At 34.1% G+C, this 26453-nt stretch overlaps 1 pseudogene; it reads left to right on the plus strand.

The window, feature by feature from the left end:
* Positions 1–250: 250 nt before the first annotated feature.
* Positions 251–1550, plus strand: LOC144311746 (tubulin alpha-1A chain-like; annotated as a pseudogene).
* The last annotated feature ends 24903 nt before the right edge of the window (positions 1551–26453 follow it).

Consider the following 26453-nt stretch of genomic DNA (forward strand, 5'->3'; position numbering starts at 1 on the left):
TATGGGAATGATAAATCTCAAAATCAGTATAGTGATCATATATCTTCATAGGGAAGAAATGTGTCCATCAAGACAAAGAGATTTATTTTATTTGTAATATTTATTCCTTAAGCTAGAAGAAAGATAGTTTTCCATGGAAATATTCTCTAGCAGGTTCTCTTACATCGACTGTCTGAGAGTCATGCTGTAAGAAGCAACAACCTCTCCTTTTCCTCACCACCAACTCCTTGGCAGGGGCAAAACAACAACCATGTGTGAATGCATCTCCATCTCCAGGCTGGTGTCCAGATTGGCAATGCCAGTTGGAAGCTTTAGTGCCTGGAACATGGCATTCAGCCTAATTAATGGTCAGATGTCAAGTGACAAGACCACTGGGGAAGGAGAACACTCCTTCAATATCCTCTTCAGTGAGACAGGTGCTGGCACACACGTGCCCAGGGCAGTGTTTATAGATCTGGAATCCACGGTCACTGATGAAGTTCGCACTGACACCTACCCCCAGCTTTTCCACCCTGGGCAGCTCATCATGGGCAAGGAAGATACTGCCAATAACTATGCCAGAGGGCACTACACAATCAACAAGGAGATCTTTGACTTTGTCTTGGACTGAATTCAGAAACTAGCCAACCAGTGCACGGGTTTTCAGGGCTTCTTGGTTTTCCATAACTTTACAGGGGGAACTAGTTCTGGGTTCACCCCCCTGTCAATCATGGAGCAAGTCCAGACTGGAATTCTTCATTTACCCAGGCCCCCGGGTTCCCACATCTGTAGTTGAGCTCTACAACTCCATCCTTACTACTCACACCACCCTGGAGCACTGTTATTGTGCCTTCTTGGTAAACAATGAGGTCATCTATGACATCTGTCATAGGAACCACAATATTGAATGCCCAACCTACCCTAACCTAAATAGGTTGATAGGTCAGATTATGTCCTCCATCACTGCTTTCCTCAGATTTGATGGAGCCATGAATATTTGTCTGACAGAACTCCAGACCAACCTGGTGGCCTATCCTTCCCTCTGGCCACATATGCACCTGTTATCTCTGCTGAGAAAGCCTACCATGAATAGCTCTCTGTAGCAGAGATCACCAATGGATGCTTTAAGCAAGCCAATCAGATGGTGAAATGTGACCCTCAACATGGCAAACACATGGCTTGCTGCTTGTGCTGTGGTGATGTGGTTCCCAAAGATGTCAGTGCTGCTGTGGCTACCATCAAGGCCATATAGTTTGTGGACTGGTGCTCTACAGGCTTCGAAATTGGCGTTAATTACCAACCTCCCACCGTGGTATCTGGTGGAGACCTGGGCAAAGTACAGTTGTGTGCATGGTGAGCAACACTGCTGCCACTGCTGAGGCCTGGGCTTGCCTGAACCACAAGTTTGCCCTGATGCACGCCAAGCATGCCTTTGCTCACTGGTATGTGGGTGAAGTCATGGAGGAGGAAAGGTTTCTGAGGCCCGTGAGGAAATGGCCGCCCTTGAGGATTATGAGGAAGTTAATGTGGATTCTGTCAAAGGAGCGGGTGAAGAAGAAGAGGTATGCTAAAGTTAAAAACGCCACAAAGGTCCTGCTTTTACAAGGAAGCTTATTCTGTGTTAAACATTGAAAAATTATGTTCTGATCAGTTAATTTGTATGTAGCAGTGTATATACATGCTCATATACAGTCACTATCCTGTGCTTTAAAACACACCACTTTGTTACAGACCCAAGCTGTCCATTTCCCTGGGGGCTTTGAATAAAGTATTTCCTGTCTTAAATGAAAAAAAAAAAATTAAACAACAATAACTACAATATTCCCAGTGACTTTAATCAGTTTGAAATACTGTATAATAAATATAGTAATGGGACGCCTGGGTGGCTCAGCGGTTGAGCGTCTGCCTTTGACTCCGGGGCATGATCCTGGGGTCCAGGGATCGAGTCCCACATCGGGCTCCCTGCATGGAACCTGCTTCTCCCCCTGCCTGTGTCTCTGCCTCTCTCTCTGCATCTCTCATGAATAAATAAATAAAATCTTTAAAAATTAAAAAAAAACAAATATGGTAAATTGTATGTTCCTTCACATTTAGTATTACACATGACCACTATTTGGAGAGGTTAAGTATAATCTAAGATTGATGTCATTGTTGGTCAGAACCTGAGTAAAATTTTGGAAAGCAGACTCAGATGCCCTCCTGGAGGAACACATTTTTGTTCAAATTAAGGGCTGTGGGGACATGAAGGACTTCCAAGTAAGATAGAGCGGGTTTGGTAAAATGCAAATATGGCCAGAAGTCATTCCTTTCTTTATATACTGGACCTTTGGTAATGCTCTTACATGCTACGCTGAGGTTGGCCATGGGAATGACATATTTTTCTAAATAGCCTTCACTGATAAGAGAGCTAAAAATTAAAAATACTTTATAAAATTAACATAAAGATATATGAAAATACTTCCTCTTTTCATTCTTCAAGAGACTCAAGATTCAATCTTAAATTTCTGCTTGTACCACTATATTTTCATTTGAGACTTGTCTGTCTTTCAATTTCCTTCTGCTTTTCTCCTTTCTTTATTCTGCACTTATTGCCTATATTCCCCTTCTTTTCCTTTCTCTCTCTCTTTCTCTCAGTCTCTCTCAATTTAAGCTAATAGCTTCTAAATGATTTTTTTTAATCTCCAGAGATAGAGAAGTAAATTATTTCTTAGAACTGCTGCTATTCTGTATACCGAATATAAAACAATTAAATCATCAATTATTACCATGTTTCCAATCAACAATGTATGTTTTGGGGGCTAAAGGAGTCTGATAAGTTGAATTTATAAATGAGACACACCACTGTTCAGAGTAAACTAGGCACCATTAGGGTGACAAGATAAGTCTTCAGTTCTTGAAGGCTTATCTGTAATCTAGGATCTTTGGATGTAGGCTTACAGAGTATGAAAGAGGAATGAATGCCTGTAATGAAGAAGGAACAAAAAAAAAAGAGGAATTAAAGGAGTTGAGGCAGGTAGTCTTGATTTAGTAAGAGCTAATGTTGTAATTTAAGGCTGACCAGCATTTTGCTCCAGGACCTTAGCCACTTTCCTCAACATTTATCTTTCACTGGCATTTAAGTAGTCTAATATTATCCTTGTAATTTTTAAAATAAAATAAAAATTACATGTTTACAGATGTGCTATTTATTTCCATTTCTTCCAAATATTTGTTCTATAAATGCTGGAATTTTATCTGGTAGTAAAAAGATATAATTTCACTGTATCACCTTAGTTTTGAAATTTATATGACTAATTTAAACAATCATCTAATCATAGGAAAATGGAAGTACACTTTGCAGTGACTATAATTTTTTTAAATTTAAATATTCTAAATATTAAAAGTATATGTATAATAATATACAGAGGTCCCTCATTAAATAATATTTGCAGTTGATTTAACTCCATATTTTTAAAGATATTTACTATAGCTAAAAAAAATGTATAGCTAAAATAACCATAGTACTAACATAATGCTATTGAACTATAAAAAGAGAAAAAATGTACAATTTTACCAGTTATATTTTCTTATATTTCAACATATTAATAATCACACAGCAATTAAAATCAGGATCTCAAAGATATACCTACACTCTCAGATTCATTTCAGCTTTATTCACAATATCTAAGCTATGGAAACAATCTAAATGTACCTTGACAGATGAATATATAAATAAAATACAGTGTATAAATACAATGGAATATTATTCAGCTTCAAAAAAGAAGGAAATCCTGTCATTGCAATCATATGGATACATCTGGAGGTCATTATGCCAAGTGAAATAAGCCAGACACAGAACGACAAAATAATATATTCCACTTATGTGTGTAATCTAATATAATCAAACTCATAGAAGTAAAGAGTAGAAAGATGTTGCCAAATGGGAAATGGGGAGCTGATGGTCAAAGGATACAGTTACAGTAATGTGAGATAAATAATTCTGTCGATCTAACTCATCTAGCTGTACACATTAAATACATGGTTTTTACATGTCAAACATCTCAATAAAGTGGTTTAAAAATTAAATTATTGTGGTTGTTTCTGCACTATCCATCTATTGATGAATTTTAACATGTTTAGATCATTCTCTCTCTCACACACACATAGAGTTTTACAATGGCTAGAAAATAATTTTGGATTATATGCATCTACTTCAGTTTAAAATGTCAAAAGACTGCGTGCACTCAGATTGACAGTAAAAAAAATCAAAGAAAAATATATATGCATATACTTGTGTTACAAGAATAGTAAATAGAAAATAAACCTTAAATATCATGTCATTTGAACGTTCAGTATCATAAAAAATAGTGACATAAACATACAAGGAAAATCTACAGGACATATGTATTGCAGAAATTTGAAGAACTTGTTAAAAAGGGATCTGTTTTGAAAATTAAATGTATCCTAAAAAACAAAACACAACTAGTGTGTTTTGAGAAAGAAAAACTAGTGAGTCATGAGAAAAATACACATACACATGAACATCTAAAATGTTATAAAAATGACACTGACTAGGTACAATCAATGACAAAATTTCCATCTTGGAAAAATTAGATATAGCTAATGTATAAACCAAATGAGAAATATACTTTTAAAATGTAGAGAAAAGAAAAGGATAAAGATGGTATGAGAGACAGTGATAAGCACACATAATTCAGAGCAGACACGAATTTACAAATAACCAGAACCCCAGAAGTGAAGAGCTACAAATGAAGCAGTAAAAATATTGGTAAAATAAAACCAGGATTCTTAAACCTAAAACAAATCAGAAAACAAGTCTGGAAGATGTATATTCTTAGAGCAGAGTAGGATTCAAAAATATATATTGTACTTTAAAAAAATTTAAGAGTGAAGGAAATATCTAAGAAGTTCAGTATCATACAGGCTGAATTTTTATTGGTGAAATCTGCAAAACTCACTTGCCATATATTATACTGTCCTCCAAATTTTGCAAATTATATATTCCGTTTGAAAAGATGAGACATTTGTCATTTTCACTGTTATCAAATAGCTTGTAGCCAAAAAATAGTACCAATGAGAATTACAAAAGCAGATTAAACATGAACAACAAGAGCAAACAACAGTCTCCTATTTGAAGATACATGAGATCTGCTGAGCCAGCCAGGATTTGAAGAACTAGATGTGGAAAGGATTATTCATTTATGTTAGTCAAGTTCAACTTTCTGCACCTGCTTTCCTACCGGAGTATTTGGTGGTGCTTGGCTCAGGGCAAAAAGTCTAAGAAGTGTGGCATAAGGGTGAACAAGTGCTTTAGACTATCTCATGGACTTGTGGCCACAAAAACTGCATTTTAGGATTATAAAAACAGTCAGAATATTAGGGACCAAAGTGCCAGAGAGAAAGGACATGACATACAGAGACCTCCACAGAACACTCTCTTTTTCCAATTAATGGTTTTAACTCAGTGATTTTTTTTTTTTTTAAGTATTCTAGCACCAAGGTAATGCAAAATCTAAGTTCTGTGTCAGTCAAGGATAAGCTAGAAAGTCAAAACAAGGCTCCAAGTTGAGATGACAGCTACATCTAAAGACTGGAGTAAACCAGATTAAGTAATGTGTCTTTAGTCTACAAATCTGCCTTGATTAGGTACAGATGCTGATTATTTATAAGTGATCTGTTCCCATGCTGATTATCAGAGATGAAGTGAATACTTCCTGTATGGTGTAACAGCATTTATAGCTTCCAAATTTTTTTCATACAAAATGTCTGGCATCCAGTTAAAAAACAGAAGTTTATTTTTTTTTCTTTAAAAACAATCGAGCAACTTATTAAAAATTCATAGAAATGCAAAGGACCAAAATGTAGTTGAAACAATTTTCAGTAGTTTAGGACCTAAACTACAAGATGCCAAAAATTACTATAAAGCTCCAATAATTAAGACATTTTGGTAGTGGTTCAAGACTGACTATAGAACAAAAAAATGATATATTAAATTCAAAACAGGTCTAAGGACTCTGAATTTGACAAAGCGACTTTACAGGACACTGGGTAGATTAAGACATTTTTAATAAATGGTACTGGGTAAATACCATGTAACAACATAGTTACATAATTAGTCCTCAAAAAAACAAAACTATATAGGGTTGAAAACTTACATACTACACATAATTACCATACTACCAAAATGGCTAAATTGGAAGAGGCAAATACTGACATATCGACAATAGGTATTACCGAGTACTGATCAAGGTATAAAGCCACTGAAATCCTCCTTTCACAGGTGGTTAGAGTCTGAGTTGGGACATCTGCTTTGGAAAATCATTTGGCAGTATTTTAAAAAACAAACATGGAAATAGCTATGATTCATCCACATATTTCTCCAAAAGAAATGAGTACACATTACCAACTTACTCAAGCATGTTTAGAGTAGCATAATTTATAAAAGGCAAATGGTAAAGTGACTTGAATATTTATTGATTGCATGGCATTCAGATAATAATAACAATAAAGATAATGATATTGAAAGAAGCCAGATGCCAGGCACAGAAATGAACCTGGAGCATGATTCCATTTAAATAAAGTTCAAAAGTAGGAAAATTTAGATTTCAAAGTAAAAATATTGGCTCTTCTCAGATGCAGTAATGATTAGAACAGTCTCAAGTGAGGATGTGAATGTTGGTAATGTGTGTCTTAATGAAGATGTGATTTCAAGGACAAGTTTACTTTGGAAAACTTCATGGAGCTGTACATTTAAGATTTGTTCACATTCTTTTCTTAATTTGAAAAAAGTCTACCAAAATTAGGATGTATATTTATCTATCAGTGAAGTACCTCACTTTTTTTCCCCTTTTAATAGTTTTTGGATTTTTTCAAAATTTCAATGAAGAGAATGAGTTATTATTACTTTGAAATTAAAACTTTATACTTAATAATGAAACTGGAGCATGAGAAACAAAAATGAGGTGAAGCAGAGGAAGAACAGCATAGATGTTGCTAGAGTAAAAGGACATCTACTTCAATGACCACATGTGAAATAAAGCTGGCTATGTCCCCAAATCATAATACTAGCTAAAAACATACATATGCAGTTACTTTTTTAAAAAATATTTATTCATTAGAGACAGAGAGAGAGAGAGAGGCAGAGACAGAGGCAGAGGGAGAAGCAGGCTCCCTGCAGGGAGCCTGACGTGGGACTTGACCCCGGGACCCCGAGGTCATGCCCTGAGCCAAAGGCAGATGCTCAACCACTGAGTCACCCAAGCGTCCCATATGCAGTTACTTTTAAAACCATTTTCTCCTTGCTTTTAGGCTTAAGCAAAGTGCAGCCTACTATATTTTGGTAATATTGTCTTCAGCACCATTTACATTTTTTAATTTGAGGAACAAATATAATTGGTTCCTCCAGACATGACTAAAAATACCAGACAGAGTCATGTATATATTCTATGGTCCCAAGTTACTTTATTTATTTATTTATTTATTTATTTATTTATTTATTTATTTATTTATTTAGGTTTAATGACAATAAAAATATTTTTTTTAATTTTTATTTATTTATGATAGTCACAGAGAGAGAGAGAGAGAGAGGGGCAGAGACATAGGCAGAGGGAGAAGCAAGCTCCATGCACCGGGAGCCCGATGTGGGATTCGATCCCGGGTCTCCAGGATCGCGCCCTGGGCCAAAGGCAGGCGCCAAACTGCTGCGCCACCCAGGGATCCCCAATAAAAATATTTCAAAAGCAATATGAAGAAGACCGGGCTGAAGGCAAATGTGATCATAAGTTACGAAACAGTTTTCCTTTACCAAAATTAAAAGTACATACATTTGAGATTATCTTTTTTTCTGACTCTAGTAGATTTTAAGAGTAGGGAAATTTTGGAAGAACAACCTGGGAAGGCAAAACAAGCATGAAAGGGCCTAAGTGTTATTCAACTTAAGCCTGTACTTTAGAGAACAACAACAACAAAAAAGTCTTTTAGCAATTAAGAAACATTCATTCACGTATTATTCATTTAGATGTGCTCTCACTGTTTGGGGAAACATTGAGTTTGCATGTGAAAACTAAGAAAATGCTCCATGCCGACTGCAAGATGTAAACGTGCTCCATAATTTTGCCTATCCTTTCTCGAGATGCCAATGTTCCCTATCTGCCTTTTGGCTGTTACTTTGTGGAACATTTATTTTTGTTTTCATAAACCCTTTAAATAAAAAGCCATTTAATCTAGTCATCTGAAGCATAACATATGCTTTTCCAAGGTTATCAAAATATCTTACTTTTCTTTTAAAGGATCTTAACTATGCAATTCCAGTTTTGGGCTGGCTTCCAAACAAGACTAAAATAGACTTGCAGTTGCACAATAAACAAGGGTTGCTAATTGCCAATTTTGTAGAAAATCTTACAAAAAAAGGAATATCACTTCGAAATGTGTTTTGATGGAACTTTTCCCTCTCTATTCATCCTGTTTCTGATAACTCAGGACTATTTCTTTGCACTTGTGCATTTGAATTTTGCCTATGTTTTGAAAGACAAGTTTCTTTTGTTTAATTTTCTCTTCACTAAGTGCATTTTTTGCCTTTCTGTTCCAGAATAAGAATGCAGTAATTTTCACAATTTATAATTTACCCTCATAACATTATGCTTATGTGTTCATATTCAAGTAGAAACTGAGTAAGATTCTTAAAAGTCATGATTAAAGAAGATGACTTCAACAATATAATCAATAGAGTTGTTGCTTCCAGTTGTTTACCAGGATGCGGATCTTGCCCTCTGTTTTGTTTACGTTCACTGTTCTGGACTCCTATGTGCTTAGTTTTGAGATAAAAAGCCATTTTTAAATAGATTTTTATTTATTTATTTGAGAGAGAGAGCGCATCAGTGAGGGAGAGCACTATCAGGGAGATGGGCAGAGGAGAAGTCGACTCCCCATCAAGCAGAGAGCCCTCTATGGGGCTGCATCGCAGGACCCTGGGATCATGACCTGAGCTGAAGGCAGATGTTTAACCGACTGAGCCACCCAGGTGCCCTGAGATAAAAAGCCATCTTTAAGAATGTTTAACTGTTGGGGTGCTTGGGTGGCTCAGTTGGTTAAGCATCCAGCCCTTGATTTAGGTTCAGGTCGTGATCTCAGGGTCTTGAGATCAAGTCCCATGTTGGACTCCCCACTCAGTAGGGAGTCTGCTTGTTTCCCTCTCCTTCTCCTCATTCTCTCTCTCTCTCTCTCAAATGAATCAACACATGTTAAAAAAAAAAAAAAAAAAAAAAAAGAATGCCTAACTGTTGCTAATGATTAAAATAACCTTTATTGGGGTAGCCCTGGTGGCACAGTGGTTTAGCGCTGCCTGCAGCCCAGGGCATGATCCTGAAGACCTGGGTCAAGTCCAACATGAGGCTCTCTGCATGGGGCCTGCTTCTCCCTCTGCCTGTGTCTCTGCCTCTCTCTCTCTGTGTCTCTAAGAATAAATAAATTAAAAAAAAAAACCTTTATTTTATCAATTTCTCATATTTATTAGTTCTATAAAATGCATTATTAGATACATAAAGTCTCCCAAAGAAATTTCTGTCACTAGCTTTCCCAGAATATAGAAATTTTTTAAAGGTCAGTGAACTGCCAAGCTGTCAATCAATTCAGAATGTTTTTATATATTGTTCTTTGCTCAGAACCACTTCCTTTCATCCCCTAATCTTTCTCCCATTCATTTTTCACACCTAATTTTATAAATCATTTCAATGATCCTTGATTTCTTAAACTAGGTAAAATTCCCTTGCTATAGGTTCCCATAACTCCTCCCACAATTCCTTTCTATGTCGTAAGCACAGCATACTAAACCGGCAATAATCTCCTAAATTTAGGTACTTCCCACCCAATGGTCTGCAATCTTCTTTAGGTGGGATATTTTACCTACATTTATAGGAGCTAAAAACTTTGTTGTTACCTCTCTCCTTCTTAGTAATAGCTATCATTAATATATATGTTTTAATTTGTTAAATGACAGACTAGTGTTTTATGTGAGGGAGAATGTTTGTAGGCGGGAGCTTATAACTCATGTCAGATTATATATATTTGAAAGAAGGAAGCAAAATTTCTGAGGCAACTCAGGCCAAAAGTGGCTTGAGGCATATTTGCATAAACCATGTTTTGGATTAAGACATGGATCTCCATATTCAAATCAGGAAAAAGACCACTGCTAGTGATGTGGAAGCCAAGGTCAGTTTGATCAGCTCCAGGAAGCCATCAGTGGAGCTAGTTTTATAAAAGTTGTATGACTAGTACCTTTTTCTATTCCAAGCCACAGAGGCAAGGCCAGAGATTGGCTTACAATTTTGGGAGAGAAGAGAGTATGCTGGAGGTTGGAGCTGTGGTGCCTGCCAATATCTCCTGCTGCCTTTAAGCAAAGTCTATGGCAGAGCTCCTGATTGCACAAAACCCAGCCAGAATTTCCACTCTAGAGGTGATTTTCCTGACACATGCCACATGCTAATACAAAAACCATAGAGCGAGGCAATGAATAGTTGGTACAAGATACGAGAGTTAGACTTTTTAACAAAATAGTGGGGAACTGTTTGGACACTAAAATAGGAAGAAAGGAGAGCATCTACCACACTTTAACAGAGCCCATAACACAGGTGAAGTGTGAGAGAATATAAACAGCTTCCCATTGGGAAATCTGCCCTGAAGACGGTGTCCTCGGGGAACTGTCAGATTTCAGTTAGAGGAGGTGGGAAGGAGGAATGTCCAGGGAACAGGTGAGAATATATGAAGGGGCATTGCTGATAACAGCTTGTCAGTTATAGGCAGCACACAACACAACAGAAGGTCTTAGAGGTTGGGGAAGGTAGAGAATTAGGATAGATGAGTAAGTGTGTGGAACAGAATCGAGGTGATGATAGACAACGAGGGGTATTAAAGAATTCCAGGGCTGCTGCATGGAGTATACTGCCTCTCATGTCTATTCCCTAGACCTTTTGGAGAAGTGGTTTCAAAACAAGTCAAATGGCTCATGCGGCTTATTCAAAAAGCCTTCAAGAGGAATCTGGGTGTGGGCAGTTTTAATAACTTCAACTTCAGAAATGAAAGCTTCTCTTAAAATCAATCTGCATGAGATGGTCTTTTTGAGAAGATGCAGATTTTCCATTCCCATTTTTTCCTTTCAAAACGATCACATTCTAGTTTTACATAAAAAAGGCAAACCTCTCACAAATCCTTAATGCTGTTATCATACAGGGTCCTGGGATTCAATCAAAACAAACAAAACCGACCTGATCCCCTCTAGGATAACTAACTATTCTAGGAGGAGACTGAGATTGATCCTGGTCCTATGATGTTAAAATAATCCTAAAGACTCCATCGCAATTCAACTTTTTAGTTAGATTTCTATTCTTTGTTTTCTACACATTTAAAGAACAAATCAAATCCATTGTCAGCTAATGGATCGTTATAAATAGTTGTAGATAAAAGAACACTGTATTTTTTTTTTTACTTATGAGTAATTCCAATATCTAAAGGATACTCCCTGTGTCCTTATTTAAGTTAACAAAATCACTAAGCTTTTAGATCGATAGAAACATTTAAAAAAGTAGAAATACAATTGTTGCTAAATTCTCTCATCGCAACACATGGAATTTATCCAAATGTGTATTAATTATGAAAAATACAATCTTAGCTCATTAAGAACTTCATTTTAAAACCCTTTTATGTTTAATAGCTGTTTATCCAGTTTTGAAGTATATTTGTGCTGTTTTAATCAATCATGTAATTTTAGAGATCAAGCAATCCAGAAGAAAGTTTTGGGAAGTTAGGCTCATATTGGAACAACATTAACAACAAAAGTATTTATACGTCTGATTTTGATCAGAAGAGTATTATCATTCAGGAAATTTTAAGCATTTGATGTGTCAGTGTAGTATATAACATCATGAGCAAATATAATAGAAATAGGTCCTGTGAAACCATTTAAAGATTCTCATTATTAGAAATATTTATTTGCACATAAATTTTAACTTCATTTGAAACATTTTAGGTGTACACAAAGGTAGAGAGAACAATATAAGAAACCTATATGGTTCCGTAACACATCTTTATATAAACCGTCAATATTTTAATAGATTTTTTTTTTTTTTTTTTATTCATGAGAGACACACACACACAGAGGCAGAGACACAGACAGAGGGAGAAGCAGGCTCCATGCAGGGAGCCGGACATGGGACTGGATCCTGGGTCTCCAGGATCATGCACTGAGCTGAAGGCGGCACTAAACCGCTGAGCCACCCGGGTCTGCCCAAACTGTCAATATTCTGTATCTCCACCTTCCTTTCTCCACTCGAGCATTTTAAAGAAAAACCAGGCAGGGTGCCTGCATGGTTCAGTTGATTAAGTGTCCCACTCTTAATCTCAGCTTAGGTCTTGATCTCAGGGTCCTGAGTTCCAAGCCCCTCTCCCCCCAAAAATCATGGACATCATATTGTCAACAGATATCAAGCAAATGGTTATATGTTTCATTTAACATATAACCATCATTTTATTTATTTATTTTTTCTTTCCTTCTTTTTTTTTTTTTTTTTTTTTTTTTTTTTGTAGAATTCCTGACATCCTGCCTATGGCTGAATGAATACCAGTTTGCTTCTTTTAAACCATATATTTCACTAATTGATGAGTTTATTTGAATACCAAAAAGTATCTCAAAATTAGTATGGCTAATGAAGAACTCATGATATCCGTTGACCACAATTCTGTTTCTCCTATTATCTTTCTCTCTTTGTTCATGGTACAATTCTCTCCTTTGCTCAAGGGAAAAACTTGATAATTATCATGAATGCTCACATAGGTTCCCTGAGGACTCAACTTCCTCTGAGGCTATCCCAGCAGAGAATTTCTGTATTGTACAATCCAATGAACCATTTCATTAAAATGGGAGATAATACATTTTCTAAGAATGCAGAAACTTTCCCAAATAATATTTTTCTGTTGTCATATAATTTTCCCCCTACATCATCAAGTGACGTTATGTTGCTCGCAGTCTTATTCTCCATTCTTGGTTTTTCAACACTCTAGATTTAATGTATATATGAATTAATTCTGAATCATTAAATACATTCACTTCCTTCACAACTCCGACTTTTTCATAAAAGTCAAATATTTATAGCAATAGTCTTAGTATAAACCTTGTTAAAACACTAACTGGCCTACTAAAGTCTTTAAATCAAATGTTGTAATCAGTAATAATGAACCATGAGTGCATTTTCAATAAACCTAGCTTTCCATGTGCATGCTTCTTCTACATTTGTTATTGGTCTTATGAAAATATTATTTCATATTTACTTTTTTCCCCTAAAACCACTGGCTGCCTTTGACCTCACTTTCCTTTTTCCCCTCATTCCTATCTTTACTGTATGTTTTATCAAATAGCATATATACTAAGGCTTTCCTTAAAAATAAGGGAAAAATCATCACAGCAACTTAAATAAGATAGAAGTTTATTTATTTATCACAAGGGTCATCAAATTCAGCCAGATGCCTGTTTGCCCAGCCCAGTACAGAAGGAAGAAAATGTCTGAATAATAATAAACACTAATGAACAACAGTAAAATCTATCATATCTGTTTTTTTCATACTTTTACTACCTCCTGTGAATAACCGGCTATTATAGAGTCTCCATCGTATCACTAAATTATATATTTATATGTGCATATATGTGTATATTTCAGTATTATACCTTGTATTTACCTCAGAATTTTAAACTAAGGTGATCTTTTCCCCCTGAATTGCAAAATTCTAACTCATCTTCTTGATGTATAGTAGGCAGTAAATAGATATTTGTTAGATGAGTCAAAGAATGAATGAATTGGTGCATGCATGCATGAATTGAGTAATAGCATTTTGGCATTTTCTAAGTACATTTGTTTAAGATGGTGGTTTTATTTTGTCTTTCTTTTATTTATTATTAAATTATAGATATATTCTATATTATCCCATAGCCATTCTAAAACTCTAATACAGATACCTATGTGGCACAGTCTGTTAAATGTCTGACTCTTACTTTCAGCTCAGGTCGTGATCTCAGGGTAGTGAGACTGAGCCTGCAGAGGGCTCATGCTCAGTGTAGAGTCTGCATAAGATTCTCTCTTCCTCTACCTCTGCCCCTCTTGTTCATGCTCTCTCTCTCTAAAATAAATAATGTTTAAAAATTCTATGATACATATTGTATACTTTCATGAAAGAATATATTAATTCTTCCCCAGTAATGATATTTTCTATGTTTTTAATTTTTAAAAGTGGTTGGGGGTGGGAGACAAAACAGGTGAAGGTGATCTAAAGGTACAAATTTATAGTTGTAAAATAAATAAGTTTGGGATAATAATGTACAACATGATGACTACAGATGACAATATCATCTCACATTTTTGAGAGTTGCTAAGGGAATAGACCTTAAAAGTTCTCATCACAAGAAAACAAAATGAACCTGTGTGGTGATGGATGTTAACTAGACTTATTCTGGTGTTCATTGTGCAATATATACAAATGTAAAATCGTAATATTATACAATTGAAACTAATTTAATGTTGTAGGCAAGTGTATCTCAATTACAAAAAATAATTAGAAAGCTATTTGTGCTGATTTATATATTTTTAATCATTTTCATGTATAGATTTCTACTTGTAAAAATGGTATTTTCTGATAATTTTAAAAAAATTTATATAGCTATATATATTATATATGTCTATACATATATATGTATGCATGCATTTATTTATATACATATGTATTTAACACTCATGATGCACTTTGCCATGCTGATTTGTTATACAGATTATGAAATGGTATTATTCAATTAATAATACAAGAAAATCCACCTAGCACAACAACTCCAATAATATCAACTGTTAAAAAGGGTGGAGTTTTTTAGGTACCCATCCAGAAAACACTGTTAAGTCAGAAAGATTTTAAAGCTTCACTGTCCAAAAAAGTAGCCATTAGCTATGAGACACATTTTTTTAGTTTAAATTTAAGTTAATATTGGATTAAGTAAAACTTCAGTTTCCTATATCATACTAGCCACATTTCATGTGCTCAATAGCTTTATGTGGCTAGCAGCTATCATACTGGGAAGTATAGGTATAAAACAATTTCATCACTACAGATATATACATATATACATATATATATACACATATATAAATTTAACTTGTATTATATATAAAATTTAACATATTTGAACATATTTAACAAATGTAAAATATATATACATACAATAAGTAACTATATATTTTACTTATTTATTTATATAAAAAATTAAAGTGTTTTTCTTAGTGAATATTTAAATCCTTTTCAAACTTTTGAGATGTCTATAACTACACAAAGCTCTTTTTTTTTTTGCTTTGGTTTAAATGATATCTGAGCTTCATATATAAAAGAAGTAAAAACACACTAAATACTCATTCCAGGTGGAATTCTTTATCAATCTAGGTCCACATTTTAATTAGGTAATTTCAGGAAAGCTTAACAAATCAATTCCACACAGTCATGTGGGCTGGGGCAGGAAGCCACAAAGGAGAGCACAGAACCACTGGGCTCTTCACAACAGTACAGTTCTAACCCCAAGGTTGAAGAAACAAGGGTGACAGAAAGGAAACAGCTATATAATATCCCAGAAGCCTTCAGAAAGCAGCTAATATGGGGCTTCAGCAACCCATAATCTGGTATCTGGACTTTGGTGTAAAATGAAGATCAAAGTTCTTATTAATTCCTACCATCAAGCAGATATATATTTTTAAGATTTATTTATTTATTTTAGAGAAAGAGAGAGCATAAGTGGAAAGGGCAGAGGGAGAGAGAATCTCAAGCAGACTCCACACTGAGTGGGGAGTCTGACACAGGACTGGATCCCAGGACCCTGAGATCATGACCTGAGCCAAAACCAAGAGTCCAACACAACCAACTGCACCACCCAGGCACTTCATCAAACAGATATTTTTAAATTAAACATACACATACATAAATGCAATACATGTAATGCCCAATTAAACACAAAAACCATTTGTACAATATTCCTAAAGAATACCGATGGTTCTGAGAGAAAGCAAATCTTCTCTTCATATTACTGAAGAGCTACTTTTTTCTAAAAATAAGACAATATACTCTATACCCGAGGTGTTGATATCTTGAGCTAAAATTTGTACCCAGGGCAGCCCGGGTGGCTCAGCATTTTAGTGCCGCCTTCAGCCCAGTGCATGATCCTGGAGACCCAGGATCGAGTCCTGCGTCCGGCTCCCTGCATGGAGCCTGCTTCTCCCTCTGCCTGTGTCTCTGCCTCTCTCTCTCTCTCTCTCTCTCTGTGTCTCTCATGAATAAACAAAATATAAAAAAAAATTATACCCAAAGCCAAGGCGAAGACTGAAACACAGATGGATCTTCAGGAAACATGTTCCCCTTAGCTGTCTGCTCTTCTTAGAAAGCCATGCTCACATCTAAGAGGTGATTGGAATGATTACAGAGCAGTTTTATTTCTAGTCCTTGGACATATCCCCTGAGCTCCATCTTAAATACTGACCTTACAAATTAAACAATCTAGTTTTGAAGGAGGCAATATCTCTGTGTTGGCTTAACAACCTACCTCAGGATTATAATAGCACCTCTAAATTTGGCACACACACAGATGTACATACCTCCATATATTCTTAGAAGGACCGTATTCACACAAAAATTCATTTTTTAGAACTGTAGCTTCTGATTCCTGTATTTCATTTTTTTCTATGTGCTAAAAATATTATGTAAGGAACAATTTACTACTAATCATTCAAAATATGTCTTTTTATTTTTTAGTATTTGAAATTTACATATATGCTAAAATAAAATAGCTCCTTTCTCTTTCACATTTAAAAACGTCCTAACTTTATCTCAATCTTATTCTCATTCTCTTTCCTATTGCTTCTGTTTTGCTGGTTAACTAAGTAAATGCTTTATTTGCTAGTTATATTTGCAAACAATGGGTATATCCAAAGGTTAAGAGGACAATTCATTTGGACAGAAGTCAGAGGAGATTGGAAGCATTGACCTTCCAAATTTAAGCAATTCCATCTCCCTCCTCTAATTTGCTGTGCACTTCTTTTTATCTTTTTTGTTTCAAGTTTTTGCTTAAATTTTAGTTAACATAATTAGTGTAATATTAGTTTCAAGAGTAGAATTTAGTGAGTCATTATTCACATATAGCACTCAGTGCTCAACACAACCAGTGCTCTCCTTAATACCCACCACCATCTGGCCCATTCCCCCTTCCCCTCCACTCCAGCCAGCTACTCTCAGTTTGTTCTGGATATTAGAGTCTCTTAAGGTTTGCCTCCCTCCCTCCTTTTTTTCCCCTTTCTTCTATTTGTCTTGTTTCTTAAATTCCACATACGAGTAAAATCACATGGTATTTGTCTTTCTCTGACTTATTTCTATATCCTTCTAATAATTAGTTGAGAGAGCCAGCCTTTTTGCACTATGTGGGGCATTGCTTTTTAGTAAGACCTTTAATTATTTAAGCAGATGAGGATGGAAATGCAGACTTTTCAAACTACATCTCCCATGGTCAGTAAATTTGTACAGTATCTTACTTTAATTTGTTCTATTACAATGTTTTTGTGTAGATAAGCAGAGTCCTCAAGATATGACTAATTATGGGCTAATCTATCCCACTGAAGAATTTACCAGAAGTTCTCAAATTACACAGTGAGAGCCAATTTACTTTCTGTAGTCTCTGCCTATTATGTAGTTTCTTTGTTATCATGCCATGCCATCATGTTGGCATGAGTCAGGTCAAATTATCACATAAGTTTCTTATCCCAAGTTTTAAAGAATTAGTGATAGTGGGGCTTGTTCTTTTTGTTTGTTCTTTTTTGTTTTTATTTTTACAAATTACAGATTTTATTATAAAGGCAAAATATGTGTGGGAAATATCAGAAAGGGAGACAGAACGTAAAGACTGCTAACTCTGGGAAACGAACTAGGGGTGTTGGAAGGGGAGGAGGGCGGGGGGTGGGAGTGAATGGGTGACGGGCACTGGGGGTTATTCTGTATGTTAGTAAATTGAACACCAATAAAAAAAAAAAAAGAATTAAAAAAAAATAAAATAAAGACAAAATAAATGTCGACATCCAGGATAGTTTTTATGTAGTCTATTTAAGGATGTTTAGATAAAGTAGCTGATAAAATTTGTGGTCTATATCCTGTATTGTTCAATGTGTTTCGTATTGATTTAGAGGACAGGCCATACAGAGGCAAGTCCACAGTTCATATTCATAGCCGGAACTAACTTGTCATTATTTTCTATATCTAAAACTATTGTAAGATAATGGATTACTACAGATGCACAAATAGTCAGGGCATCTTACATCAATAGGCATTGAGAGGAAAAAGTGCTGATCAACGACTGAACTAAAGGAAATGGCTTTCAAAAATAACTTCTTTCTTCTCATACTCATGAATCTTCAGATCTACTTCAGATGAATTAATCTAAATAAAGCTGTTTGGGGACTCTGCTTCTAGCCAGGGGCCCAGTTTGATTCTTTATTCCAGGCTAGTTATCAGTGTGGAACAATAGGGACCCAGGCTGGAGGAACAGCAGCTACCCAAGAAAACCTATTTTCAGTGACAGGAGAAGCACATGTGGATGAGTTTAACCATCAAAGCACAATAGAAACATCTGCATTTATCACACTGGATAATATCTCATTTGTCAAAGCAAGTCATATAGTCTAGCCCATAGGCAAGCTCTCAGGATAAACAATCTGCTCACTTTTTAGCCAAAGCCTAACTAAAATGGCTTTGAAGTATTACTTCCCCAAAAAGATAGGAAGTGGGAATGCATGTTAATGAAGAATAATCTGATCTATCTCAGAATTTAAATTGTATGTGATGCAGTTTAAGTACATACCGGTTTAGGACACAACCAATGAAAATTTTTTGACATATATATATTTTTTCTTCTTCTGATATATATGTGTATCTGTTTAATAAATTTGAATATGATTATTATTAAAAAATAATTAGAAGTTATTTAAATTTTAATACTGTGTTTTATTTAACCCAATATAAAATTTATTAGTGAGATATTTTTCACTCTTGGTTTCATTCTAAGACTTTAAAATTTGGTGTGCGTCTTATACTTACTGATGCAACATGACAATCTAAAGCAACACATGTTTCTGGATAGATTCCTGCATGGTGTAAGAAAGATCCGTTGTTGGGAAAGCTGGAAGATTTGAATGTGAATAGGGTCTGTGAATTTAATGGTAGTCCTGTATCAGTGTGGATTTTCAGATTGGTAGGGTTGTATGGTTATAATGTATGAGAGATCTCTGGGAGAGACACACTAGAAGTAAACTTTTAAACGTATTTTTATATGTAAATTTTATTTTCAAAATGTCAAAATTTTGCTATTTGAACCAGTCATTAAAAATGATGATGCTAAAAATCCTACTTTTGGTGGCAGCCCGGGGTGGCTCAGCAGTTTAGCGCCACCTTCAGCCCAGGGCGTGATCCTGGAGACCTGGGATCGAGTCCCACATCGGGCTTCCTGCATGGAGGGAGCTTCTCCCTCTGCCTGTGTCTCTGCCTTTCTCCCTGTGTCTTTCATGAATAAATAAACAAAATCTTTTTAAAAAAATCCTACTTTTGTATAATTGTTTACTTTAATCAAGAGGCCAAAATAAATTTGCAAATGTATCAGAATAAAGCATATCTATTTTTTAGTTTTAAATACTAATAATAAACAATAATTTATATTAATATATGATGACAAGTCATAATTATCATTTAAAATAGCTTGAAAACTGGTGTATTTTAAAAAATACAGATTTAGATACACCTAGGGACAAAATTTAGGGATCTTACATTACAGGAAACTTTAAAAAAAAAGCAATCTGTCATCTAGTACAATGATAATAAATTTGGTAGAAGTATTAGACATACAGAATATAATTTGTGTAGTAACATATTTTAACTTATAACTGGAAAAGAAGCTAAGATTTTCATGTTGCTAATAGCAAATCATGTCATTTTAAAACATGATGCCGTTACTTCAAAACCTCTAGCCATTTTAATTAAAAAATGCATTCTGTTAATAATCCAGATGTTTCATTTTAATTACACCAAGCATCTGGGTATTTTGGAACATCTGTTTGGCTCTCTGTTTTACAACATCCAATGTTAACTTTTGAATTGAACCAGTGCATTTGCCTATTAAGAAATATGGGGCAAAAAAAAAAAAAAAGAAATATGGGGCAAATGTACACATACCCATAAACTTAAACCTGTAAGTACAAATTCTCCCTAAAATCTTCTATTCCAAACAAATTGATGAATGCATGCAGATGCCTTTTTAAAATGAAAGTTAATAACAGATTTATTATCAGCCTAATAAAATATCCATACATATATGTTTATAATACCTACATGCTGCATACATGTAGGTATAGAATTTATATTATACATGTAAGACACTATATACATATAATATAATCAGGAAATACATATTTATATGGGGGGGAAAGGCTGTTCTGGAGAACTAACAGAATGGTGTCCCCTGGTTAGCAAAATAAAATCTGTGTATATGTTAGAAAAAAATTATCCTGTAAGTGCTATCCGAAGATTATTTCCAAGATACCTAAATTGAATCACTATAGTGTACATCTAAATCTGAGACCACACTGTATGTTAACTAACTGGAATTTAAATATAAACTTAAAAAAGAAAGAAAAAGAAAATAAAATTAGTTATAAATCATTTAATTGTATATTTCATCATGTAGATATATGAAATCTGTTAATTCTTGTCAAATTTCTAACATGCAGGTGATTTTCAATAAATAATCACAAAATTTCACAAAACATAAAAAAAATAAATTTTAAATGGTAAAAGTTTAGGAACCTGATCTAAAATCTCTATTGTTTTCTAGTAGATACAACAAAATACAAGTCCCTAAATTATGGATGTCCCTTAAACTATACACAAATATGAATGTGTATATGAATGCAAGTTGTTAACCCACAAAGAAAGCGTTCATAATAATGAATGAGTTTTCCCTTTTGAGAAGTTTTTGGAATAAAGCTATTATAACTATAAAATGGTGACATTTCTCATATAACTGGTTTTCTCTAAATAGGCTCACATGTTATATTTTATATATTTAATAGTCTTTTTTGATAATATCATCATTATTTTAAAGTATAGAGAATTACCAATGATTATCTAGAAATGTACAGCATTCACTTTGGAACACACGAGAATGGAATGATTTTATAAATCCTTGAATTTTTACATATGTAATTATGCCTATTTGCATAAAGTCTTTAATTATAATTATTTAAAATATGTAATTTTTAAATCTGGAAACAAATCCTGCCTAGTATTTTGAACACTCAGGTTAAAATATTATCTGAAGAAATTCACATCTCTTAATTTCTGTAAATAAATAATTTATGGTCATTCAAATTAATGTGCTTCTTAACAGTCCTCTGACATTACAATGTTATTTCCTTTTTTCCTCCAGGTATTTTTAATATATGACCAGTATTTCCCTACTTCCCCCAATCCTCAGCCCCTGTTCTGCTTTTGAGTTTGATGACTTTATATTTCCACATATAAGCGAGATCACACAGTACTTGTCTCGATTTCTCTTACTTATTAGACTTAGCATAATGCACTCATAGTTCATCCATGTTGTCTCAAATGGCTCATTTGCCTTCTTTTCTTATGGCTGAATAATATTCTACTGTGTATTTGTACATGCACACACACATCTTCTTTATCTTGCTTATTGTGAATAATGCTGCAATAATCATAGGAGTGCAAACATCTCTTCATATCCTAATATCATCGCCTTTGGATATGTACCTAGAAGTGGGATTGCTGGGACATATAGTAGTTCAGGTTTGAATTTTTGGACGGAACCTCCACACTGTTTTCCATAGTAGCTGTACCAATTTTCATTCCAACCAATCAATAGTGCTCAAGGGTTCCCTTTGCTACACATCCTTACCAACAGTTGCTCTCTTTTGTCTGTAATTATAGCCACTCTAACAGGTGTGGGATGAAAACCTGTTCTTTTTTAAGATTGCTTCAGTAGTATGGGCATTTTAAAAAATATTAAGTTTTCCGATCCATAAGCACAGTATATTTTTTCCATTTCTTTGTGTCTTCTTAAAATTTTTCATCAATGTCTTATAATTTTGGCGATATAGAATTTCACTTTCCTTTAATTTTAAATTTATTCCTAAGTATTGTAAATGGGAATATTTTATTTCTTTTTCAGATAGTTCTTTGTTAGTATATGGAAATGCAACTCATTTTTGGAGATTTATTTTGTATCCCAAAACTTCCAAATTTATTATTTCTGTTTTTTGGTAGGGATATTAAGATTTTCTATATACAAGATCATGTGATCAACAGAGACATTATTACTTTTTCTTTTGATACGTGGATAGCTTTTAAATCTTTCATGTCAAATTGCCAAGATTAAGATTTCCAGATTGTTAAAGAGGAGTGGAGCAAATAGGTACACTTACCTTGTCCTCGATCTTAGAAAGCTTTCAACCTTTCAGACTTGAGTATGGTGTTAGCTGTGGGGTTGTCATATATGGCTTTTATTACATTGGTATAGGTTTCTTCTATATCCAATTGTTGAGAATTTTTCTCATGAAAAGATGTTGGATTTTATTAAATATTTTTATACATTTACTGAGATGATCACATGGTTTTTCTTTCATTCTATTAATGCAATTTATCTCATTTATTGATTTGCATATGTTGAACTATCCTTGAATCCCAAGGATAAATCCCACTTGATATGGTTCTTTTAATATGCTGTCAAATTTGGCTTGCTAGTATTAAGTTTAGAATTTTTGTATCTGTATTCGCCATGATATTGGATTGGCCTGTAGTTTTCTCCTAGTATCCTTATCTGGCTTTGGTATCAGGGTGATGCTGATCTTGTGAAACAACTTTGAAAGTGCTGCCTTTCTTCACTTTTTTCAGAACAATTTGAGAAGAATTGGAATTAGCTTTTCTTAATGCTTGGTTGAATTCACACATGAGGACATCTGGTTTTAAGATTTTTGGTGGGAGGGGATCCCTGGGTGGCGCAGCGGTTTGGTGCCTGCCTTTGGCCCAGGGCGCGATCCTGGAGACCCGGGATCGAATCCCACATCGGGCTCCCAGTGCATGGAGCCTGCTTCTCCCTCTGCCTATGTCTCTGCTTCTCTCTCTCTCTCTCTGTGACTATCATAAATAAATAAAAGTTAAAAAAAAAAAAAAGATTTTTGGTGGGAGTTTACTGATTACCAATTTAATCTCCTTACTTATTATATGTTCTTTGAGATTTTCTATTTCTTCACAAATCAGACTTGATAGATTGTAGAAATTTATCCATTTATTTTAGGTTACCTGATTTGTTGGTATATAATTGTTCTTAGTAATTTCATATGATCCTTTGTATTTCAGTGGTAACAGTTGCAACGTCTCCTCTTTCATTTGTAATTTCATCTTTTTTTCTTATGGTAAGTCTAGCTAAATGTTTATCAATTTTGTTTATATTTCTGCAAAACTAAATCTTAGTTTTGTTGATTTTTTCTATTGTTTTTCCATTGTGTTTCATAAATTTCTGCTCTGATCTTTATTACATATGACCTTCCTTCTGCTTCTGCTTTGTACTTATTTGTTTTTCTATTTCCTTGAGGTGTAACACTCAATTGTTTATTTGAGATCTTTCTCTTATTTATTTTATTTTTTAAAGATTTTATTCATTCATTCATGAGAGACAGAGAGAGAGAGAGAGGTAGAGACACAGGCAGAGGGCAATGCAAACTCCATGCTGGGAGCCCGATGTGGGACTCTATCCTGGGTCTCCAGGATCAGGGCCTGGGCTGAAGGCGGCGCTAAACCGCTGAGCCACTGGGTTGCCCTTTCTTTTATTTTAATATAGGTGTTCATCCCCATGAAATTTCTTCCTGGTATTGTTTTGCCAAATCTCATTAATTTTTTTATGTTCTATTCCCTAATGTTTCCTAAATATTTTCCTATTTCCTAATTTTATTTCCCTTTTGATTTCATCTTTTCCCATTGGTTGTTCAAGAATGTCTTGTTTAATTTCCACATATTTATGAATTTTCCAGTGTTTCTTCTGTTATTAATATCTACTTTCATACCAATGTAGTAGAAAAATGCACTTGGTATGATTTCAATCTTTAAGTATTTTGAGACTTGTTTTGTGACCTTACATGATCTATTGTGGAGAATGTTTTATGTGTCAATGAAAAGAATGTATATTCTGTTACTGTTGGATACAATGTTCCGTATATATCTTCTCATAGGCCCATTTGATCTAAAGTACAGTTCAAGTCCAGTATCTTTTCTTTTGGGGGGGGGTTAAATTGATTTTGTTTGGATGATCATCCATTGTTGACAGTGAGGTACTGAAGTCTACTACTATTATTGTATTGTTGTTTGTTACTCCCTTCAGATTAGTTAATATTTGCTTACGTATATTTAAGTGCTCCAATGTTGGGTACATACACATGTACAACTGTTATATTGTCTTGATGGACTACTTTATCATTTTATAATGACCTTCCTTTTCTCATGGGGTTTGACTTAAAGCCTATTTTATCTGATAAAATTATAGCTACCCCTGTTCTCTTGCTTTTCATTTGTATGCAAGATCTTCCTCCCTTCACTTTTAGATTATGTGTGTCCTTGAAGCTGAAGGGAGTCTCTCAAAGATTGCATATAGTTGGCTCTTGTTTTTATTCATTCAGCCAATTTATTTTGATTGGAGAATCAGTGTTCTTTAAATGAATATGATTTTATTTTGTTTCTATGTGAAATGTATATTATCCATCAGCAAAAGACCTTATTGTCTATTTTCCAACTATTGTCCTTTCTTAACAAGGAAAATTAGAAAAGGGAAGGATTTAGGAAAACATCTACAGAAGTAATACTAAGATTTAATGCCTGGAATTCTGACATTAAAAAAATAAAGATAACAAAAAATGGAAGCTTATAAATTCAAAACCAAAATTATGTTTCAATGTCAGAGAACATAGCTTATACAATATATTATTTCCAAAGCACACTTCTCAGTCATAGTACAATAATAAAATTTATAATGATGACTGCAAGACATCTAAAGTATAAGTTAAATTGTGTGCCACAAAACTGACTTACAAAATTAGGAACGCAGGTAATATATTCAAGAACTCATTTCAGGTAAACCATTGATCATTCAATTACATAATGACTTCATGGAAATACTAAGGCATATACACTTAAGAGTTTATCAAGTGTTCTTATGATAACTCATAGTGTCAAAGTTATTAATATTGTTCACAGTTCTGAAAATTTCATGTAATTTTTTGCATGTTTTTAACATTTCTCTTTTACTGACAAAAACTGAAAGTAGCATAGATGGGTATCTATGCAATTTAGTTAAAGCCCTAGTATCTAACATACTCAAGATTTCTGTGGCCAAATTAGGCTGAAAAGATAACAGGTACACTTACTAGAGTAGTTTATAATTTTTAAGTTAAAAGAAATGGTGAATCTACTAAAAATACATATATTATGATTCAGTAGGATAGAGAAATGAGCAAGACTCTGCTTTTGACAAGCATAACAAGGAAACACATTTCTGAATCCTCACAGAATAGAGTCTTATTGCAATATGTTGCACTACACCACACTGAATCCAAAAGATGTTTTTAAATGTTCTATGGATTATTCATATTGCTCTTCTTGGATCAAGTTCTAATTTGTGGAGTTAATATCTTAACCATATATAAGTATTACATTAAGTATTATATATGTAAAAATGTTTATACATGTATCATAAACGTTTACAAATATATATACATTAAAGATTTTATTTTTCTCATTATTTAAAGGAGGGAAAATAAGCTGTCATGATCAATTTTAGAAGTTCCTGAGAATATGAATAATTATATTATCAACAAACAAATATATAAATACAGAGAGAGAGAGAACTTTAACAAAAAACGTTTAAGATTGTTGGGTTAAATACAAAAATGATTTATTTTCCTGTTTTATAGGAGAATAAACCTTGAAGGTTATTTGTTACACTAAACAGAGATTATTTGCATCCTTACCAGTCAGAGATCTACAAGTTAACCTCTGTTCCTACAGAGCTCTAAAATAGGTTAGGAAGTAGGAAATCAAGCCCAATATTGCACTAAAAGAGCATCTAGTTGTTTTTTGTTTTTGTTGTCTATTTCCAAGTTTCAGATGATAGTTGTGATCCCTTTTAAATTATTATAGATAACTTAATAGGGACCATACATTAAAATATTTTTTTTTGTTTTATAACAATCTAATATTATATTCATACCTTTTTACATTAGTTTTCTAATATATAATTAAAAATAAAATGATACTCAAGGCAAAAGTGAATAAGTCCAACATTAGTATTTTGCAATGTGTATATAAAT

The sequence above is a fragment of the Canis aureus genome, chromosome 4 (assembly GCF_053574225.1).
Source record: "Canis aureus isolate CA01 chromosome 4, VMU_Caureus_v.1.0, whole genome shotgun sequence".
Taxonomy (NCBI): domain Eukaryota; kingdom Metazoa; phylum Chordata; class Mammalia; order Carnivora; family Canidae; genus Canis; species Canis aureus.